We start from the raw sequence: 6551 nt of genomic DNA on the forward strand, positions 1-6551 counted from the left end.
TGACAGAAGTTACATGCAAATAAATCGCATTATGTAGATAAACAGAAAATGACTAGGCACATTTCTGAGACCCCCCTAAATTTCATTATCAGATTTTCATGGGGTCTGAGACCCCCGAGGCCCCCTGTATTCCACACATTAACTTTAATGGTGATTAACACAACACAGAATACTGGTAGCTGGGGAAATTGAAAATATGGCAGGCACAGGTACATGTAAGATGACAGACAGGTAAATGGCAGGTTTTGTAGGCATTACATGATGGTTGGATCAGATAAATACACCAATGCAGGTAAGGTAAATACTTCAGACAAATGCCCACACACAGGTGAGTCTGACAGGTTGAACAAGGGGATAGGCAGATCCAAAAAGCAAAGATAAAAAAGCATCCATGTGCAACAAAAACAGTGCAAAAGCAGGCTGAGTCAAAGTACTAGGGCAAAATGGGTGCAGGAAAACAAATAAAAGCACTGGAAAATAACTAGAGTTGTATCTGTGTAGCCAGGCAGAGGATAAATACTGGCTGCTGGCTTTTATACTGGCCGAGTAATTGCACAGATGGGCAGAGCAGGTACAGTAAGAGCGGGAAAAGTGAACAAGAGAGAAAACATGGGGCAGAGATAGGACAAAGTCCAAGATTGTGACAGTTTAAATTTTAATTTATTTATTGGTCTACAAAAACCAAGGGGAATCTGTTTTCAGCAGCTGTCATACTGTTTAAGCAGTGAAAGAAGTTTTAGGATCCTTCATTCAAGTAATAATACCACTACCATGGCCTAAAAAATGTTCAAGTATTATCAGTAAAATGTTCCTAAAGTATCAAAACTATAGTCATTATGGTGAATGAATGCCCATATTCTGGTAAGTATTGGATTAATGAGGGTGAACAAGTGAAACAGAATTTTATATTAAATGTGGCTGAAGTGGAGCTTGTTTTAACTGTTTTATGTACGTTTTATATTTACCTCATCATAAATTTGCTTATAGGTATTTGCAGGCTTAATCACCAATGTACAAGTAACTACAATGTAGACTACAATATAAAGTAGCGGAAAAATTTAAGTAGCCTAAAGTAGCTAAAATGGCACTTTATTACAGAATTTGATTAAATGCACTTCGTTACACTACAAATATGACCAAATACCGGTAGTTTCTCTGTAGGTGGCTTCCTGACGCAGCGGGTCTGGGAGCGCAGGCGCCGCCCAGCAGACCATGCCATGCTTTTACACACCGAACCTATTAAATAATCTTTACAGCAGACGCAGATGAGAGGATCTTCGTCTTTTGCCGGTAAGTACGGACAGACAAATGTACAAGCCAACTTTATATGATGCTGTTTAGCCAGTAGTCCACTTCTCCTAGGAATTCAAACATTGGAGTTCCAGATTAACAGTTCCGGATAAGCGGAGGAAATGGATGGATAGATAAACAGATTAACAGTACGCTATACGTTTTTATTTTCGTCTGAACTTTAATCGCTACATTATTCAGTATAAATGGGACACTTTACTTAGGCATTATCAGAAGAATTATTATTATCTTTGAAGTGTTTACTTTTCTCAGAGTCCTGTAGTCTATAAAGAATACGCATTGACGTGTAATATTCCGTTATGCGAGGTGAACATACTGTAGACCCTTCAAAATTCCAAGTCAGAGCCAAAAAGCATATGGCACTCAGTCCACAGCTGATAAAGCCTGCAAATACAACCTTTTTAATCAGTGTAAAAGACCGTACGATTAGGTTGTGTCCTTAAACCTGAAGACGTACTAAACGATTACCTAGGTAGCTACAGAAAAACTTTGATGCTATAAAGGACATTTTGATTTTTGGCATCACATGATCAGTGCTGAAATCATGTTTACCCAATCGCATAGGTTTGACTTAGAAAGTGGAACGTGAGTTTGGCAACTTCCCCGGAAAACAAATCAGGAAAACTCAATAGTTTTTATGATGCACATTAAGCGCGTACTCTATAAGCATTCACATGTGTTAAGAAACTAACTACATGAACCTTTTATAATGTATTGTCCCTATTAATAGTAATTTGTATGCATGTGAACCTGGACAGCACAACAGCTCACATTTGAAATGCTTACCCAGTCACCTCTTTGTCCTCTCTCTGCCTGGCCTGGTCTCTCGCTCCCTCTCTCCCTCTCTCGCTCCTTCTCTCGCTCCTGCTCTCGCTCTCATGCTTCTTTGGACAAACAAGGTCTCTGACAACCATTATCTGACTACTTTTGTTCTTCCACATGTTTGACAATTACATCAAAAGGATGTGAGAACATTAAAGCACAACTTGTATTGACAACCATGGGAGACACTGATTTAAACTTTGTTCAAATCCAAAGGATGTGCTCTTTGAGGTAACATTACACAGGCGCATAAGACAAAGTGAAAAAGTCAAGGGACATCAGGCTCACAGGGAATATAGGAGTTTGGAGGCTTGTTATGGGAATTACTAACTGTGTGAAGCCAGAGGCTGCACAAAGTAGATATAGTGCACTTAACTGTCTGCACATTTCAGATCAGAGGCCAGATATCAAGTGATAAATAATGAACTAAGGTTAAAGGACTTTAGTAATGTTAGGTAATTTCTTAGTCAGGTAGATATTGATTAGATACTTGTTGTATAGGAATGTTTAGTGTAGCCAGGATGTCTAGCTCAGGCTGTTAAATGCTCAGTTCATTGTCATGAGTTCTGCAGGCTGCATCTAGGCCAAGGTCAACTAGATTGAAGAGTCTGCAGGCAGGATGAATATTGCTAGTAGCATGCTATGCTCAGCCGTAATCTTAATCATAATATCTTCTGAGGCTTACTGTTCGGACATGTCCCTGAATGTCCTGTATGTTTTTAGATACACACCACATAATCAACACGCACTCACACATTGATTTTCTTCATGTTTTGACTATTGTTATGGTCAGCTGAAAAGCTGGCATATCAGGTGACGTCACGGTTTGACGTGCCTGTGTAGAATGGGGTTAGCCCAAACCAGATATAATGGATAGGCTTTGGTGGTTCAGGGTCTTTTTTTCATTCTCCGTCTGCCTGCACGCAGTACTGGAGGTGGAAGATACCTGGACGTGTAATGTTAATTTTACCTGTGATCCTTTGAATAAACCAGCACGGTTATATTTTTTATATATCCAAGTGGTCTGCCTCGTCTCTCTGAGTTCCTAGTTAGAAGAACTGGGTAATATCTTTCAGTCATCATGGTTAAAATAGTAAAACACATAGTTAAGGTCATGGTTAAAACAACAAATGTAAGTTTGAAACTGGAGACCAACGGTTGCTCTCATGTCCATTATCTTCAATTGTCTTGTTGTGTCCCACTAACAGTGTAACATTTAAAGATATTTGGTTTAATATTGTGTACATCAGCAGACTGTCACATCTGAGGAACAGAAGCAGCATTGTGGATTTTTTTTGCTTAGAAACAAAGTGATTATTCCATTGATCAGTTTTCTGTTGTATGCAAAGTAACTAGCAACTTTAAATGTCATAAATGTAGCAAAGTGGAAACATAAAAGAAAAAAAAATACTTAAGCATACAAAATGGAACCCAAGTAAATTACTTAAGTAAATGTATTTGCCTTTGTGTTTAGAATGACTCCAAAGCAGCAGGTGAGGGCAAATGTCACAACATGCAACAGAAAAGAGACTTTGTAAACAAACAGATCCTCACCAACACAAAACACATGAAGACTGACATGCAGTCAGTCAGTTGTGTGTTTTACAACATAATTTCCTCCTCATGCTGAGTAACCGGGTGAGGCTAGTGTTAAGTCTAGGGAAATATTATAATCCAGTAAATTAGTTTGTTCTAATGACTCAATGTCTGACATAAGGTGTAACATATTCCACCCATCTCAAGGAGACATGACAGCATTTGATTTTTTTGCCATCCCATAGCCCAGCATGTGAGGATTCAGCAGACAGATGCCAAGACATACCTCATGTCTGTCGCTCCACCTGTCCTGTTGGTGTCTGCTTACCCCTCACAAGTCTGAGGGTTTAGTATATTAGCACTACCACAAGCTTTATTTTACACTATGGGCATTCACACTCTAATTTGTGATGAAACCACACCAGCCCAGGAAAACTACTTTCCGTTCTCAAACAACCTGCTCTACAGTTTGTCACAGAGGAAGCCCACTTCCTCTATATCTGTATTCTTCTTTATTGCATCATGCTCCTGAAAGATGAGTCTTCCTTCAACAGCTGATACTAAAAGTGTCCTGTTTCCATTAGCAAATATAGCTGAGCTTTCAAAGGCAGTTTCATTGTACAGTAGATATAAAATATACTAACCAACTGAAAAAACTATATTTCTTTCCTGTGACTCAGATAAAATCCTTAATGATTTTGAATTTTAGACACATTTAACCACATCCAGCTGAGCTGCTACATCTCCTGTAATTCATTTGTTGTTTTAAATGATGCCCCTGTCATCTAGGAGCATTATGCCAGGGAGTGAAGCAGACAGTTGTAACATTTTGACTTCAGGAAGACCAACAGTTTTTGTCTGGTTTCATTTGTTTTAACCTTTTCAATGTGTTTAACACACAACAATTTTGAAATTATACACTCAGACTCAGAGTGGTATGATCATCAGGGAACAAAGGGACAAAGTTAAACTGTCAAAAAAGCCCATATACTGTATTGATACTCAAACAGTTTAAGTTTATTATAAACTGCATTTCAGCTGTGATGAGTCAGAAAGTCATATCTGGATGACCTCAGACCTTACCACTTCCCGCTACAGACTGAGCTGTCATGTGGTGATAGGTTGAGCTTTTTAAAATACACATTGCACCTTGGAAGAATAGGTCTTATTCAGTTAATTCTTGCACACATTTAAAACGGGTATAGACAAACTCATAACTTTCCTAGTATTCATTATATTGTACCTAACACCTTTCACAGACAAGAATATTTCTGATTTATTTATTTTTTTGGCACTGACATTTTTTTAATAGTGTAGAGAAAGACAGAAAATAGGGGCAGAAATTCCGTGGAATGACATGTGCAAAGGTTGTTCAGCTTGCAATCAAATCATGAACACTGCAGTGTATGCCTTATCACTTGGCCACCAAAAAAAAAGACCACGGGAGGACGTGAAGTTATCATCATGCCATGTTTAATTTTGGGTAAATGCACCATTTGGGGGATCACACAGATATACACTACATGATCCCATATAGCTACATATAGTAGTGGATGCCTTAACTACATCCAGATGTCCACTTTAGTGTTCAGTGAAGCACAGACGGACAGTGTTGCCAACTCGGCGACTTTCTCGCTAAATCTGGCGACTTTCCAAAACCTCTTGGCGACTTTTTTGTCAAAAACGACTAGAGACAAATCTAGCGACTTTTTCTGGTGTTACTGGAGACTTTTTTGATGTTTTGGAGACTCTGACGTGAAAGCACGTATCGCTCTGCAGTTACTGTCCTCAACGAACAGCGGGTGCTGCCGTGAGCCCCTCCCCCGTACCAAAGCACCCGCAGGCGGTCATTCTCACTGTAGCCTCGCGCGGCAGTCCCAGCTGCAGTTAGAGCAGAGAGGAGATCCACACCGCTCCGGGTCCAGATAGCAAATGATTTGCGCATGCGCAAAGCCGCCGCTGATCTCGCCCTGTCTTATAGGGGTGGGCGATACTATAAAATTTGGTATGGATCCGATACCAAGTAAATACAGGGCCAATATCGCCGATACCGATATTTTTTTTTAAAGCACGCAATATAAATTACATTCACTTTCTTGTATAGGGGATATCAGTGTGTCAAAATTTATAAAGTGATTGCATAATTATTATGCTAAATCTGAATGCATTTTCATAACCACTAAAAGATGTTGTGATTTGCTCTTAGTGTGCTTGTAATTAGTCATGTCAGGTAAAAAAAAAAAAAACGACATATTTCAAATATGAAAACAATATATTATTATAATAAACTCAATTTGCAAACATGAACTGTGCATGAAATTATCGAGAATAGTAATAGCATTAAGAACAGAAAAACAGAATAATACTATAAATTAAAATACATTAAAGAATAATATAGTAACAAAACAAAATTCTCCCTTTAACAGTACTTAACTGGCTTTAACAAAACATAAAGTGCACTAAATTATTACTAGAAAACAAAGCAGCTGTTTTGTTAAGACTCACTAATATAACAGATTAAATAATTTCCCTTTTCGCACACTGTCTTCGCTTATAAACGCTAAACAAAAATACCAAGCACAATTAGCTTTTTACCCACAAAGCCCTATGACAGTTTTCACAGAGAACCTCTTTCGATGCTCTGTCATCCTGTTGAAAACTACTGAGTTACAGGTTTTTGTTCAGAAACAATAACATGTTTACATGTTTCCCTTTTATTGCACTTCTTCTCTGGCTTATTAACTGTCCGGCCTTTGAGAAAATCCTTTCTGCAGGTACAGATGAAGCAATGACTCCCAGGTGTTTCTTGGCAAGCGTACTAAGAGAGGGAAATGTTGGCTCATTAATTTTCCACCAAAGTAGTGGATCTTGGTCACGTGGAA

The 6551-nt window shown here is 38.6% G+C and overlaps 1 pseudogene; it reads left to right on the top strand.

Annotated features, from left to right (window-relative positions):
- The first annotated feature begins 1172 nt into the window (after positions 1 to 1172).
- LOC109966875 (N-acetyllactosaminide beta-1,3-N-acetylglucosaminyltransferase 3 pseudogene) overlaps positions 1173 to 6551 on the top strand; it is a 7500-nt pseudogene continuing 2121 nt past the window's right edge.

Source organism: Monopterus albus, unplaced genomic scaffold, assembly GCF_001952655.1.
Source record: "Monopterus albus unplaced genomic scaffold, M_albus_1.0 scaffold120.1, whole genome shotgun sequence".
Classification (NCBI taxonomy): Eukaryota; Metazoa; Chordata; class Actinopteri; order Synbranchiformes; family Synbranchidae; genus Monopterus; species Monopterus albus.